The sequence below is a fragment of the Neovison vison genome, chromosome 4 (assembly GCF_020171115.1).
Source record: "Neovison vison isolate M4711 chromosome 4, ASM_NN_V1, whole genome shotgun sequence".
Classification (NCBI taxonomy): Eukaryota; Metazoa; Chordata; class Mammalia; order Carnivora; family Mustelidae; genus Neogale; species Neogale vison.
In genome coordinates, this window is record NC_058094.1 from 183,457,688 (window position 1) to 183,475,016 (window position 17,329).

A 17,329-nucleotide genomic window follows, 5' to 3' on the forward strand; every position below is an offset into this window, starting at 1 on the left:
AAAAGAAGAGAATGGGGAAGGGGTGATTAAGACTAAGAATGCCCAATCCCCCTTCATGGTGTCAGAAATACTGCGGAACCTCCACACAACTCAGGGAGACAGGACTCTGTCCTTGACTTCTGCTTGGCCCTGATCATACAATCAAGTCTCACCCAGGGTGGGTTTCTCTCTGTCTCTCTTTCTTTCTTTCTTTCTTTTTTTTTTTTTTATGATTTTATTTATTTGAGAGAGACAGACAGACAGAGATAGAGAGAGCACGAGCAGGGAGGAGAAGGAGACACCAGGCTTCCCACTGAGAGGGAGCCGGTGCAGGACTTGTTCCCAGGATCCTGGGATCATGACCTGAACCTAAGGCAGAAACTTAACCGACTGAGCTGCCCAGGCGCCCCAGGGGGTTTCTGTGTAAATTCTCAAATCTTGGGTTCAGCTCAGTGGTCTCAGTGGGAAACCAAGAGTATACAAAATACTCTATGAACTCCAGGGGATACAGACAATAGCATGTTTCATTATAACACCCCCAAAATTATTCTTGGAGGCACCAAACAGAAATGATACAGAGTTAGGACTCTCTTCTAAATGTAAATGTTCCTCAGCCAGTAGAAAACTCAGCTTGAAGACAGATTTGCTAACCTCTACTCCATCTTCGCTAGAATGATTGTTTACAACTCCTCTCCAGGAGCTCCCAAGAAACCACGGCCCTTCACAGGCTAATAACAGTACCTGCTACTTGCAAAACTAACACTCAGTTCCTGCAGCTAAACTGCAAAGCACTGTGAATCCTGGTGAGGAAGGCAATTAATCTAATTGAGCCGAACGTGTGAGGGTTTTCAGGTGGGTCAAAGTGCATCCAGGAACACCTGAGCCCAGCAACAACGCCCTGGGCGGGGATGACATTAAGGCAGTCCCATCACAGTCCACCTGAGAGTTTTAGAAGAGGATTTCATCACCTTCCCTCCAGCCCCTTTTAGAAAGAAGCAACTTGTAAAATCATATCCTATTAAAGACCCTATCATCAAAACTGACCAATTTAGCATTTAATTTAATTGTAAGATTTTGCTTATCAGCAACACACCAAGCCTGACGGGTTCCTCTGCTATCATTATGTTGAGACTACATTACCCAGGAAGGAAGACCAAGATAGTTTTAACCAAAAAGAATTAAGTGGCTACAGAAAAAGCTTTCCTTTCTCACTTTACGTAAATGACTAATTAGTTGAGACTACTGCTTTGAATCCTCATCAAGCTTGGCTTTCTTTTCTTCATTAAAAACAAGACAAAAAACCGAGATTTTTGCGTATGGACTCTCTTCCAGGGGCAAAAATGCATTCCCAGGAAAAATGAAATGTAACAGGAAACTGTTCTAAGGACACACAGGCAAGCCCACGATCCATTCTGCTAAGAGCCAATCCGAGCACAGGTGGTTTTCAGCAGACATCAAGAATAATCTTCATGTGGGGGCACCTGGGTGGCTCAGTCAGGTGAGCATCTGCCTTCATCGTGGGTCACAATCAAGGGGTCTTGGGATGGAGTCCTGCATTGGGCTCCCTGCTAAGCAGCAGGGGGGGGGAGGGGGCGTCTGCTTCTCCCTCTCTCTGTGCCCCCTCACTCATACTTGTGCTCTCTCTCAAATAAATAAAATCTTAAAAAAAAAGAATCTCCATGTGGATGGTGTCTTTGAGTCTACTTCAGCAAATGAAATACGTTATGATTGTGAAACTAGAGAAAATGAATGACTCCATATCAGACCAGATGACAAACACAGAAACTCTCCAATATTGCGGACATGACATGTTTCTCTCCCAAACAGCAGTGATTTTTTTTTTCCCCATTTGCTTTTCACTCCACACTGAATTTGGTATTTTCATCACACGAGTCAGGAAATCTGGACTTCGTGTTCCAATAGCCACTCCCTTCGTCAGCCTCCCCCCGAGACGTGCACCTGGCAAGATGGGCATCGGTGCCCCATGGTAGCACATCGTCATGTCAATAAACAGAACCCGAGTGTTAGAGGACGACACTAGTTTCTAGGGAGAAACAAGATCTGACACACGTTACTACCTCATTATACATCCAGGCCTTCTGCCAAGCAGAAGGAACGGAGGATCACCTTTTAACATAAACACCACAGGCCTTTCTTGCTATGAGGATCAAGTCCAGTGTATTTATTTCATTTACCACATGGTCGTTTTCTCTCCACTGGAAAGGACAGCCAGTGAATAAAAGCCATGTTCGTTCAGCATTATGCTTGAGAATTTTAAACAAACCAGTGAGGCGAATCACTTATGGTTTTCATACCAGGCATACCTCCGAGAGGCTCTATATAAATACTTTTTTCAGCTCAGCATACGATCCAGGCCATTATGAAATTCTGTACTCTGTGTGAGCAAGAGACACAGAATGATCCCAAAGCTAGGAAATGCAGGTTCACACGTTTGCACTTCCGTCTTCCACAGGGGCCCCGGGGTCTAGTGGGCTATCCCAGACTGGGACTGGAGAAACCCGAGGTTATGGGGTTTGGGGTGTAGCAAAGATATTTAAATTCTACGCCAGCTGTTCTGTCTCAGGAAAAGGCGACCATGACTTTGTAACGGCAGCAGGAGCGTCTAACTGAAGCAGCGGCAGATGACCCAAGCAGCAAACACCAAGTTCACCTGTCGCCTGAGGCTCGCAGTCCTGCAGATATGCTCCGTCATCTGTCCCTCAGATGCCACTCGAAGCACAACCCTCCCGCCCCGGAGAGCACGCTTCCGGCTCTCACCAAGCCACGTCTCGGGGGGCGCTTCTCCTCGTGTGCTCAGTTCCAGCCTCCTGGAGCGTTTCTGTATGTTGTCAAAGCCATGCACACACGGTGCAAACCGTCTGGTTCAACGCACTGGGTTGAACTGTAGTGGAGCCGAGCCGCGTGAACCGCGAGAACGCAATGAAGAATAGGGGTCATCTCTGTACCAAATGACCCCAGGGACAGAAAAGGGCTGTGTAGAGCAGGGAACGCTCTTGCTGTCTGTTGTCACGGCACATCTCACTCCAGATGGATGGAACCTCGGCTGGGGGTGGGGCTCGTCAGGTGTGGCGGGAAGCAGCCAGGAATACAGGGGTCTAGTGCTCAACGAGCCTCTCCATCCAAACAGGACAGCAGAGCCGTCATATCCGGAGGCCACCAGGGCAGCCCAGCAGGAATCAGACAAGACACAAGATTAAGCAAAACACAGGTACTGCAAGGAGGTGACGAGCGGGCACAACCAACCTCGGTCGGCACTCGAGAGCGGTTCAAAGAAAGGGCACAAAGTCACATCACGAGCACGGGACACACAGACTGAATTACTGTCAGAGGACGCATGCAAAGCTCCACTTTCCAAATCCGAAAACAGAACTAAAACAGTTTCATAGGGATGATTTATTCAACGAACAGTGCAAACTAAAACAGGGAGATGTAACTTGTTACCCCATCTTACCCCAGCACCCCTCACTTTGCTGAGCCAGAAAAACATGTGCTCTGTAGGGGTTAAATGATGCCGTCCTCCTCGGCTGTAGAGAGTCACTTGGGTGGGATGTAAGGACCCCTTTCTCTGGGGCACAGGCTTTTCCAGAAGGCAGAGGGATAGCTAGCCCGGGGCTACACCTCAATTCTGCAACTTGTTCTCTCCACTGCCTTCACTGTGCCCGTTTACTAATCCAGCAAATGCTTACTCAGCGCTTACTCGCTGCCGTGTCTTGTGCTCTCCGCCTTGCTCTTCCCCTAGTGGACACCATGGTACCCAGGCCCCAGTCATTTGGTGGTCGGATTAACTTTCCAACCGCTTTTTGTGTTTACCTTTCTGGCGATGCCAAATACATTCCATGTCCAAGGTGACCAGCATCCCACTTTCAAACTGGGAGTCTCCCCCATGATGCTCCTCCTTACTCCATTTTGGTGACAAGGGACCCCACACCCTTGCTTCCCAAGCTCCTCTCTCTTCATTCCAGCTGGCGTTCTTTCCTCTTTCCCACCAGCTTTCTCTGTTCCTCCAACATTCACTGACTCAGCAGCTCACTGGTTTGATCATCCCGGGGTGCCTTGATTGGCTTCTCCCTTCTTTATTCACCCGACCTTTCCTACATGATTCATCCAACACTGAGCTAAGCAACCTCTTTTGTGGATCACTCTCCCTCCTTGAAGGACCATCCTCAGTAACAGGAGAGCAGGCTTTACACAGCACTTCCAACGACGCCAACCTCATCAGTCCTTGACGACACTGCGGAACAGATGTTACGTAACTCCCTGTACGTACAAGGAAACCAAGGTGCGAAAAAATCACCCACCTTATCCTAGAGAATACCGCCAAGTGAGCGGTGCAACTGAGAGCCAAACCCTGTCGTCAATCAGCTACCAAATCAGAACCCTGTCTATTTATGATTCTGCCTCCACCAAACCCTGCTGAGGAATCAGCTATGAGAAACACAGGAGGGAGGGTGCTTACCTTGCCTCATCAGCTGACGGCCAAACTGGGCCAAACAGTGAAGAAAGAACAGGCCAACTCAACAGAGACAGGACTTTGAGGCCTGGAATCTCAAAAGGCCCAAGCGAATTTACAAGTAGGATCCAACCAAGTGTCCTCTGGAAAGAACCTCAGATGAAGCCATGAAGGTTAAACCACAAAGCACACCAGGTAGTTTTTAAGGAACACTTGCACATCACACACATTAATTAGTAAAAAGGAAAACATCCATTTGGCTCCTGAAGAGCTGGAATTTAAAAAGCATGATCAAAAGGAAAACACAACCAACTATAAGGAACTGTAATTAGAAAGCTTAGGAGAAATTTAAGAGAGCAAAGGTCCCAGCATTCTCAAAGAAGGTGGCATTCTGTTAACAAGTTGAGAAAGGGACGTACTTTGTGTCCCCATGTCCCAAAAGATTAATACCTGATGGTGTGCCCACATGGCCAGCCACTGAGGCGCCAGACACCCACCTGAGATCACGTTCTCACCCATGAGCCTTGCCTGGCAGGGCCTTGGCAGTTCCAGCCCAACTTCCTCTGTCTTCCCTTTATTTTGTGAAGTGTGCAGCAGGAAACACAACTGGTGGAATGTTTTTTATTTGTTTTTGTTTTTTAAGCTGAGCAGGAGAATGCTGGAGATCTGCTTGACAAGATGCCCAATCACCATGATTTTGTCTGCAGGTCCCCAAAGGCCCTCGCACAACAGACAACTATACCTCGTTGAAGAAAGGAGGGAACTGACTGTCTCCACCTGCTTCCTGTTTGGTAACAATCCACCCAACAAAGTACTCTAGATAAAGGAATATTCTCAGACTTGTCTATTTAGGGAAGTAATGCTAATTCAATGAAATGTAATAATTTCTTTCCTATCTACTATAAGCTTGCCCACACCCTTGCCAACTCCAAGAACAGGCAAAGAGGTAATACAAAGAAAATATTTATTTGCTTCCACGTTTTTACTATCTGACTACCAAATTTCTTTCTTTAGTGCTTTTTGTTCATTCTTTCATTCAGCTTTTTATTGAAGTAGAATGCGTAGTACAGTGAGGGAGACAAACCCTAAGAAACACTTAGCTATAGGGCACAATCTGAGGGTCCTGGAGGGGAGATGGGTAGGGGGATGGGGTACCTGGATGATAGGCATGAAGGAGGGCATGGGGTGGAATGAGCACTGGGTGTTCAATGCAACTGAGTCAACTGAATTCTCCCTCGGAAACTAATAACATACCTGATGTTAATTAAACTGAGTTGAAATTAAAAAAAAAAAAAAGTGTGTAGTATAGGATTATCCTTACATGTCATATAGGCTTTGAGATAAAATGTAAAGGTAGCCCTTTAAAAAACAGCATTCCTGCCTACCATATGGCAGCTAAATGTCTTTGACTAAAGTCACATCACTTCTCTGAGGAAGTTCCTAATTAGTAAAAGAGGGATCACAGAATCTATCCTATCCATCTTAAGGTGGTTTTCTGAAAGTCAAATCAGATGATGAATCTGCAAATACTTTGTATTTTCAGCACAGATACCTGTGGATCAGAAAACCTAATAACAAAAAAATGTACTGACCTTCTAGAGACTTCCTAGGGCTGTATCTGTGTAAGCTATGTGTACGTGTGCCGTCAGCAAGAGTAGTGGTACTGGCCTGGTGCTCCCCCCAGAGTCTTATCACGACCAGGCACCACTAGATCTGTGCAAGAATCCGCATTCAGGGCAGAAACAAGCTGGGTACAGTGGCCTCTGAGTTGTATGGAAATCACTGTGCGATACCAACATCTGGTCTTCAGTCATTGCCAACGCTAGAGCTCTTATTTTTCACTTGGCTCTTGTTCCAAAAGCTTGACAGGTGGAGAAGATACTTGAAATGTCCCAAACCTGTGATTTTGTGATCAAGGGGTATCATCACCTCCACCCAGCTGGTGACAGAAAAGTGGGTGTCCAAGTTATTTAAAATAAGTACCATGAGGAAAGAACTTTCTGAAAGAAACCTTAGTGGCCTCCAAATGGGCAACTGAAAAGAACCAAACGCTAGTGACAGAGAAGTCAACGATTCAAAAATCAAGGGCAGTTTTATTAGCTTCATTCAATGAGGCAAAACTTGGACAAAAAAATTCATTATTCAAACCAGATGCTGTTTTTGTAATATTCATTTCAATGATGAACTGTTTCAATTCTCTTTTATTTTGAATATGTAATATAAAGCAGGCAAATCATTACATTAATAAAGGCACACTTGAAATTTGTAAAGTTGGTTTGAAAAAGAACTGAATGTAAGAAACCTGTTTTCCCAAGTGCATTGCCAAGAGCAGTTTTGTCTTTTTTAATCATGTGACAAAAGAAATGCAATAGTGAGTTTAAGCAAGAGCAATTATGAACAGCAATGAAATTACCCTTTAATGATAATCAGCCCCAAATCTTGATTACTACCAGCTCAAATTTTCTGGTCATAAGGCATACAGGGCACCGCGTTCATCTATCTCAAATGAGAATGAAGGCTGGGCCCCTCAAAGTACGTGGTCAGATAAGATGGGGAGGCAGGGATGGAAGGAGAGGGCGCCAACCACACAGACCTCAAGCGCCAAACAGAAAGCAGAATCCTCATAAAAATGTTTACCAAGCACAAAAGCTATTTTTTAGAAGAAGCCTGATGATGACCTCCCTCTTAGAAAAGATTATTCTTTCTCTTGTCAGAAGAATGATGAGGAACAGATCTCCTCCCCAGGAAAAAAGAGAGCATCTGTAGCTGGGTGGATCCCAGGAGAAGGGGAGAGAAGACTGTGGGGAACGGAGCCCAGAAAGCAGACTTTGGCCTTGAGATAGAATCCCAAAGGCAAAGGGGGAATGATCCTCCAGTTTGGGGCTCTAAAGAGCAGCTAGTAAGGACCATGACTGTGGGGCAATCACCGCATTCCAGCACAACTGTAACAGACACCCTCCTCTTCTGGACTGGGCATGCTTGTGTGTGGATTCAACACCAGACAGCTGCAAAAGAAAATCTCCATTCATACTGGAGTTCTAAATCCTACATACCAAAACCCACTTTGAGCCAGACACCATGTTGGCCACCAGCATTCATTAGCCTCTTGTAATGCTCACAGCCCAGGAGGTGTTGACAACTCATTCTACTGAAAATGCAGCTCAAAGAGGCAACGTCACCTGCCCATGCCACCAGGCAAGTGGCAATCCTGGGTTCAGGCATGTTTTTCTAGCCACCCCCCTTTTTTTCTAGTCCCTTGAAGAGGGACTCTTCTCTCCTACCCTACCAGCCCTCAAAGTTCTGCAAAGAAAGGACTCTTCATTCAGTGGATTTATCTGCATAGTGAGAGTATGTGAATCACTATTTAAGAAATAAACAGATCCTGGGGCGTCTGGGTGGCTCAGTGGGTTAAGCCGCTGCCTTCGGCTCAGGTCATGATCTCAGAGTCCTGGGATCGAGTCCCGCATCGGGCTCTCTGCTCAGCAGGGAGCCTGCTTCCCTCTCTCTCTCTCTGCCTGCCTCTCTGCCTACTTGTGATTTCTCTCTGTCAAATAAATAAATAAAATCTTAAAAAAAAAAGAAAAGAAAAGAAATAAACAGATCCTGAGCAATGGTAAAGAAGCTTCTAAAATCCGGGTGTAAAGAGCACTTTCAGTTACTCAATGAAGGAGAAGTTTCTTGCAAAATTATTTTTCTTTCTCCTCTTTGCTTCAGAGATCCTGAATTTTCCATTTGTTACTCTTTTTCTCTTTCATGCAAAAGCTCAAGTCCCCACAAGCAGAAGAGAAGGACGATGGAAATCTTAACAAGACTGCGCAGAGACGGGTCACCGAAGTCAAGAGCCCACGGACAAGACCGTGGAGAACTTCATTACCTCGGCTCACAGCCTTCTTGTGGTTGGCCAGGATCCACTGGCGCCTTCACCTCCTGGCAACCACCTGCCACCTTTACCTTCTGGAAACATGGGCCCGCGGCCAGGCAGGAGATTTCTGCTCTCTGACTGAACACAAACACCTCTCAGCTTCCAGTCTGAACATAGCCCTGAAGCCTGGGACTCACTGTGGGTTTGGTGCTACTGATGTCTCTGCAGTCTGTAATCTGCCTGTTTAATTAAAACTGGAACATTCCAAAGGGGTCTATTCTTAACTAAGAGAAGATCCATGGGATTTGAACTTGCGTTTGCAAACCTACAGACCGAACAGAAGCACCAGCCAGGCAAACAGGGCATGGTGTGCTCTCAACAAAACACAACCAGCCTCGTGTTCCTAGTGACTTTTCTGAAGTTTATTTCCTGGCAGTTTCAGGGAATTTTTGTATTCTTTTTCTTCTGCATTCTTTAGTAATTTTTGGATGAGTTCCAACCCTGAGGAGTTCACAGTCTGATGAGGGAGACAACACCTTGAAAAAAATTAATGGCAGTATTAGGTGGTGGGAGAACACAGAGGGACACCAAGTGCTAGAAGGAAACAGGACAGAGGAACGAGGGAGAGTCCATCAAAGAAGGGGCCACACAAACTAGCTTTACAAAATGAGTAGGGAGTTCTCAAGGCAATGAAATGGAGGTTCTGGAACACTGCAAGCAGAAGGGACAGTGCATTCAATGACTCACATTTATGAAGGAGCCGGCAGTCCGAGCAGTGAAGAGAAGCAGTGTTTACACATGAAGGGAGATGGGGAGCTGATAAAGGAAGCATCTCAGAGACCATTACAAAGGGTCTCTATAGGCATCTCAGAGTCAATGAAGGTTTTAAAGCATGTTCAGTTGGTTTTTTGTTTTACATTTTTTAAGAAAGTAATTCTAGCAGATAGGCCGAAGGTAGACAGTTTACATTAGTGCCATGCAAAAAATAAATAAATAAAATGAAATGTGAGCCACAGAGCCCAGCCACATCTATAATTTTACATTTTTTAGTAGCCACATCTACGGTAAGGGGGAAAAAATGAAATTAATTTAATAATATAGTTATTAAAATATAATCCAATCAAAATCCAAACTATTATCATTCAACATCTAGTCAATATTCTTTTTAATTATTAATGAGATAGTTCACATTCTTTTTATCTCATCCTATGTCTTCTAGATCTGGCACACTTAACAGCACATCCAAAAGTGGATAAGCCCCATTTCAAGTGCTCAGATGTAGCCAGTGATTATCCTATTGAACAGAGAGCTCTAGATAAGCCAAATGCAAGACCCACTCAGGAGACTGCGGCAAAGAGTCCAAACAAGGGATGCTAAAGATCTAGACAGATATTTCCAGCCCGTGAACATATGCTAAACTGCCATCAAAATGCCATTTTACAAATATGTAACTTGTTTTGTTTTAAAGATTTTATTCATTAGAGAGAGAGAGAGAGAGAGAGAGCGCATACCTGCTTGCAAGCAGGGTGGGGAAGAGAAGCAGACACTCTGTTAAGCAGGGAGCCTATCTCAGGACGTCAGGATCATGACCTGAGCCAAAGGCAGATGCTTAACCCACTGAGCCACCCAGGCACCCCATGTTTTGTTTTTTCTTTAAAGATTTCTTTGAGGGCACCTGGGTGGCTCAGTGGGTTGAAGCCTCTGCCTTCGGCTCGGATCATGATCTCTGGGTCCTGGGATCGAGTCCCACATCGGGCTCCCTGCTCGGTAGGCAGCCTGCTTCCCCCAACTCTCTCTGCCTACCTCTCTGTGATCTCTACTTGTGATCTGTGAACTCTACTTGTGATCTCTACCTGTTAAATGAACAAAATCTTAAAAAAAAAAAAAAAAAAAAAAAAAAGATTTGAGCGGGGGAGGGGCAGTGGGAGAGGGAGAAAGAGAGTCCTCAAGTGCACTCCCACTGAGCACAGAGCCTGAGGCAGGGCTCAATCCCACAGCCCCCACAGACCCCGAGATCATGAACTAAGAGTTGGCCACTCAGCCAATTAGGCCATCCATGCAACCCCACTTTTTGTTTTGAATAGACAATTCACATGGTTCACAAATAAAAATACAACAGGGTATCTAACAAACAGTACTGCTCCTACTTTTTTTCTGTCTACCCTATCCCCCCACCTCCCCCATTAAAGACAACCATTTCTACTGAATTTCTTTTGTTTATCCTTTCAATGTTTCTTCATGCAGATACAAGCAGATACGAATGGAAATTCCAATTCTGTCCCTTTTCTACACCAAAGGTAACATACTACATATTCTGTTCTGTGCCTTGCTTTTTTCATTTTATCATATCTTGAAGATCTTTCCATATTACTGCATAAAGAGTTTCTGTGTTTTCTTTAAATGTTACACAATATTCAATTGTATGAATGGATCACAGTTTATTTCACCAGCCTTCTACTAATGGATACTTGAATCGTTTCCAATCTCTTCTATTACAAACAATGGTCTAATGAAAACCTCCTATATGCGTCACTTTTTATGTATTCAGATGTACCTGCAGGGAAAAATTACCAGAGCCAAATTGCTGGGTCAAAGGATAATTGCATTTGTAATCCTGATAGATACTGCCAAACTGGCCTTCGTAAGGGCTGTGGTATTTTGTAATCTCGCAAGAAGTACAATGACAATTTTTCCACATCTGATCAACAATATATAATTATCACACTTTAAAATTTCTGCCAATCTGATAAAGTGAAAAGTACTACCTCAACACAGTCTAAATCTGCACTTCTCTTATTATGTTGGAGTTTGAAGATCTTTCCTTTGGTATAAAGACAACCTGTATTTCATGTTCTGTGAACATGTCCTTTACCCATTTTTCTATTGGTCTGCAAGTCATTTTCTTATTCATTTGTAGGAGCTCTTTGTATAGAGATTTACCCCTCCCCCCACTAGAAATATTTTTTTCTCTGATTGTGATTTGTCCTTTGAATTTACTTATTGCAGTTTTTACCAGGTAAAGTTTTTATCCAAATTAATCAACATTTTTCTTTTATGATTTCTGAATTTTAAGTCATACTAAAAATGCCATCTTCTTATAAAGGAATTTACCATATGTTTTTCTAGTCCTTTTATGATTTTATTTGCTTTTTAAAAGATTTATTTATTTGACAGAGAGAGAGGGAGAGAGAGAGCAGAAGAGCATATATCTGCGAGCTCAGTGGGGAGGGGCAGGGGGAGAGAATCTCAAGCAGACTCCCAGCTAAGGGCAGAACCCAAATCGGGGCTCGATCTCTTGATCCTGAGATCATGACCTGAGCCGAAATCAAGAATCAGACACTTAATTGATTGAACCACCTAGGCACCCCTCTAATCCTTTTATGATTTTACAAAGATATGAATATACACTTCAATTTTGATACACTTGTTATAAATATCATTTTTCACTTTTTCCAACTGAGGTAGATCAGGCATTTTATAAACTGCCTTCCTGATTTCTTCCTTCTTTCTTCATCATCATTCTTTTGCATATCACAGTAATCATCATATAAAATGAACTAAATCAAGGTGGAGTTTAACCAACCTCATCTTCTTCCAGATTCCTAACCACTTGGCCCAATACCATACACTAAATATTTCATCACTATCCCACTGGAAACATAATTTTTAAATACTTTTCTATTTGTGTAGATGGCAACCTGGATTTTTATAAACTCATGGTTCTAATTCTTTAGTCTAGACACCACAGAGGTAAATACAATTTATGTTATTCAGTTTATTTATGGAACTGCCAAGTTTCATGAAATTGCATCCATCCAGTACTGCCCTTTCTCCCACATCATCAATATCTTTTCAACAGATGCTTGACTTGAAGAGATCTACAGATGCAAACTGCCACTGAGAAATTTACAGTGTGGAAGTTGCTAAATTATTTTTCACAATAATATGTTTAAAAGGCAAACAGTACACCAAAATTAAAGTTTGGCAAAACTCTTCACCTCTTGATCTCAGGGTTGTGAATTCAAGCCCCACGTCGGTTGTGAAGCTTAGTAAGTAAGTAAATACAATAAAATATCAGATTTTTGGGGAGGCCTTGGCTGGCTCAGTTGGTAGTACATGTGACTCTTGACCTCAGGGTTTTAAGTTTCACACACACATATTGCATGCAGAGACAATTTTTTTTTTTTAATCTTTAAAAACAAGGAGTTTGGCAAAACTGTCATCAATGACAGAATTCTAGATTATCCAAGTTCATTTTATATGCTCACAAAGGTGACATTCAAAAGATTTATGAAAAAAAAGAAAGAGAGAGAGAGAGAGAGAAAGCCCAGAAAAGCAGTTCAGAAAATATCTGGTCCCCCCTCAGCTGAAAAAGAGAAGAGTGATTTTTTTTTTTTTTTTTTTTTTTTTTTTGCATTTTCATAAAGGTAAATGGAAACAGGGGCACCTGGGTGGCTGAGTCAGTTGAGTGTCTGCCTTTGGCTCTGGTCATGATCCTGGGATTGAGCCCCACATCTAAGACTGAGCTCCCTCTCCCTCTGCTTGTACTCTGTCCAATGACTAAATAAAATCTTTTAAAAATTAAAATATGGAATGCTTCACAAATCTGCCTGTCATCCTTGCACAGGGCCATGTCATGTTCTCTGTAACGTTCCAATTCCAGTATATGTGCTGCCAAAACGAAATTGAGAAATACTATTCTTTAACAAGGACTTAACATTCCCAATTATTTCTCTTCAAAAGTTTCCAGTAAACTGGAATTTTTACAGTAAAAAGGAGAAAAGTATAGTATATGGTAAATGCTCTTCTACTCCAATATTCATTCCTATCATGCAGATCAGCATCCTTCAAGTTTTATCCAATCAATGCACACTCCACATTATTTCCCTGCCACTTGAGGTTGTAAAATCCGTTATCAGAGTTCAGTTTCCAAGAGATTTACACATCTGCACACACATGCACATACAAAATGCTGTAAGTAGCATATCGTTCAAGAATAGCAAAGTGGGGGGCGCCTGGGTGGCTCAGTGGGTTAAGCCGCTGCCTTCGGCTCGGGTCATGATCTCAGGGTCCTGGGATCGAGTCCCGCATTGGGCTCTCTGCTCAGCGGGGAGCCTGCTTCCTCCTCTCTCTCTCTGCCTGCCTCTCTGCCTACTTGTGATTTCTCTCTGTAAAATAAATAAATAAAATCTTTAAAACAAAACAAAACAAAAAGAATAGCAAAGGGGGACGCCTGGGTGGCTCAGTTAGTTAAGCAGCTGCCTTCAGCTCAGGTCATGATCCCAGTGTCCTGGGATCGAGTCCCACATCGGGCTCCTTGCTCGGCAGGGAGCCTGCTTCTCTCTCTGCCTCTGCCTGCCTCTCTGGCTACTTGTGCTCACTCTCGCTCCTCTCTCTCTCTCTCTCTCTCTGACAAATAAATAAATAAATAAAATCTTAAAAAAAAAAAGAATAGCAAAGGGATCAGTTCCTACAGGGGATGCTCATGTACTAGAGAGAAATTATAAAATCTTACACAGGGGATAATAATACCAGAAAAATAAAGACAACAACAAAATGGTCCTACATCAGAAATAAAGGAAATGCTGGGGAAATGGGTCAGGGAGGTCCTATGGAAGAGAAGCTCCCCCCAAAGCATAGCTTCTGAGACCTCTGTGGTGTTTCTTCTTCTTCTTTTTTTTTTTTTTTTTTTTTAGATTTTATTTATTTATTCGACAGAGAGAGAGAGAGAGCACCGACAGGCAGCATGGCAGGCAGAGGGAGGGGGAGACTCCCCATCGAGCAGGCCTGATACAAGGCTGGATCCCAGGACTCTGACATGACCTGAGCCGAAGGCAGACACTTAACGGACTGAGCCACCCAGGTACCCCCTCTTTTTTTTCTTTTTTTTTTTAAGATTTATTTATTTGAGACAGAAAGAGAGTCAACAGGTGGGATGGGGGCAGTTAGAGAGAGGGAAAGAGAATCTTAAGCAGACTCTGTGCTAAACACAGAGCTTGACATGGTGCTCTATCCCACAACCTTGAGATCACGACCTGACCTAAAACCAAGAATGGGGCACTTAACCTCCTGCACCACCCAGGAGCCCTAACCTCGGTGATGCTTCTAAAAGAAACAGAGCTGAAGTGGAAGCCAAGAGCCCTGTGAACAAAGAGCTCCTTCTGAAGAGGCCTCCCTGTCTCCCGACACCCCCCACCCTCAAAGCTGCTGCTTCCCACATCAGCCTGCAGACTCGGGAGAAAGACTCACAAACCTGATCTCTGGCCCTGAAATGACGCTCTTGAATTTCAACCTCCTTTTAATCTGCAAATTCCTAATGAAGGCAATTCACCCCCGGATCATACCTAAGAGCCTAAAACTAACCACAAATGCCTACTGCCCCTGCCCTCCAACAAAACTCTATCTTATTATCTCCAACAAGAATATTATTTTCCAACTTACTTGAACTCCTTCACAGCACCTTATACCTTAGACATTTTCTAACTCTCTCTACGCCCTACAAAAGCCCCACACCGAGTCCTTCCCTGTGATATCCCTCATCCTGGCTTCCCGTTTGTTTCCAACTTCAGACCGTCCTTACGACCAGGACCCTGTGCCTACTTCAACCTCTCCTCACACCTCAATGATTTCCTTCTTTCCTCACCTTCTCCCCTTACACATGATCTACAAACAATCGCATGTACCTTTCCTAAATGGTACCAAAACTTCCAGTGTTCCCCATTACTTCTGTGACAGCCTGAAACCGTATCACTGATCGTTTCATTCATTTGACAAATACTGAGTGAGTCCCCCTTTTGGCCAGGCATGATTCTAGGCATTAGGGACATATCACTGAACAGACAAAATTGCTACATAATCTTATCTTAACCTATTTTTTTCTAGGCCTTCACCCCACTAGTCCTCTAGATAATTATAAACATCTATAAATAAATCTATACCAGAAGTTACATTCTGGTATAATGATATATTCAATGATACCTTAAAAAGCCCTACTACCTATTGGATCCAGTATTGAGCAAGACACATGCAGCCTTTTCCCTGTGTCCCAATCTGATCTCCTTTCACCTTTCTGCTCTGAAAACCTTCCCCCTTCCCTGCCCCCTAATCCCTGCCCACCCCAAAATACTCAACCCAAACCATCTTAATGGTGTTAAATAAATAAAAAATTGAATTAAATTAAAAAATAAAATAAATAAAAGTCTTAAATAAAGACTTTCTTGGGCAATGACGCCCACAGCAGGGACCACCAGTCCTTCTCCTGACAACTTTATCTTGTACAGTGCTTCTGGGTGTGTGTGGAGGGGGGCGGTTCTTTTCATGGGTTTCATGGATCTCCCTAATTACTACAGAGGTCTCTGAAGACCAGATACCTGTTATCTTCTTTGCACTTGGTAGGATTTCCATAATCACAGAACACTACTGCCAAAGGAAATGTCTCACACTGGTTCCTCAAACCCATCCTGCTGCTTGAGAAAGTTGAGGCTTAGGGAGGTTTACATCATATTATCAAGTGCTTTAAAAAAAAAAAAAAAAGTGAATAAATACTAATTGCAGACTGGCAGACATCCTTTTCTTTGTCCCTAGGGATGGAGGAAGACGGCTGCACTATCGCTTGCATGCAATTCTCTCCTCCTGGGATCCACGCATGTGCTCCCACACTGTCTGACAACTTGCTGAGAGCTACTGCCTAGCAGAGCCCTAACGCCCTTCAGCTTGGTGGATCTGCCTAGTTCTACACGGTTGCCCTCTTTCCAACGGCCTACTGCCCGTGGTTAGCTGGAGATCTCGGTGATGCTAAACAAGGAGACCCTAGGTTTTCCAGACTCTAGACTGCTCTCCCTCTCTGCCCCAGGGCTTCCTTTAGCCTACCATATCAACGCTTGACCTTCCACCCTGGTCAGGGAGCTGTCCCTGCTGGGAGCCAGAGAGCTCTCAAAGGGAGAGAGCTGGTACCAGGAGGAGCACACAGGTAGGGGTTAATGGAACCGTAATTAAAAGTTATCTACAAGGGCAAAATCAGCACCAGCCCTGTGAGAAGTACAATTTAGAACAGGATAGCGGAGTCCAGATGTCATCTACAAAAGACTGAGATTTTGTAGCATGATGCAGGAATGCCAGGATTTTTAGCATGAGTCCCCATTCCTATCCCCTATCTTCAGGTCATTCTCTCCACACTATTCATACAGAATTCAAAGAGGCATGTGTGATCCTTTCTTCCCACTCCTACTGAAATGGCAATGGTGCTCAGTAACGTTTCCTGAATCTTCTACAAATGAAAGGCCAGTCTGCCCTTTGCTTGAGCTGGAAAAAGTTAAATTTAACAGAAGCAGCCAATATACATGTGGTCAATGCAGATAAGAGTGGCTCATGTTTGTCTGATTCTCTGGGGGGCCCAGAAGAATGGATAGTACTTAATTGGCCACAGATTATGAAGCCCATGTTGATCAAATTAGACTGGAGGTAATTGTCCTTCACATGTTGTTTTAAGCAGCTATTCCATTATTCACAAGTAAATCTGTGGCCTCAATGTATAATAATCCCTCAATGTCATGGTCTTCTGGTATAGCCAAATCCCATAACCTTGGAGGCCACTAAAAGTTCTCGCTCAGGTTCACTCTGTACCTGGAGGAATAGTTTGGAGGGAAGAAAATCCTGGTTTTCTGGTTTTCAAGAACGAAGAATATTCCTTACATTTATGAAAACCTTCAAAATACAGAAACTTCTCACCCAACAGCAGCTAGAAAGTAGCCTTGTTTGTTTCTCTCTAAGTAAATGAATTGTTAAAAGCAGAAAAAGAAAAATGTTCTAAGCTCCAGAATCTTCCTCTGATTTTAACTTCTTTGGGGGAAAGAAACACAGATTCATGCCCAAACCCAGACCACAGGCCATCCCTTAGATGTCAAGACAGAGTTGCTGAGTTGTCTCTCACATGCCCCCTCCCCTCTCTCCTGGTGCAGCTTTTCCTCGCCTCCTCCCACAGCACTCAGGACATCTTCCATCCAGCTTGGACTGCCCAC

General features: G+C 43.7%; 1 protein-coding gene and 1 pseudogene across 1 annotated transcript in view; both read right to left on the minus strand.

Annotated features, from left to right (window-relative positions):
• JAZF1 (JAZF zinc finger 1) overlaps nt 1-17,329 on the minus strand; it is a 322,779-nt gene that overhangs the window by 248,496 nt on the left and 56,954 nt on the right. The window lies entirely within an intron of this gene.
• On the minus strand, nt 12,895-12,995 carry LOC122905756 (annotated as a pseudogene).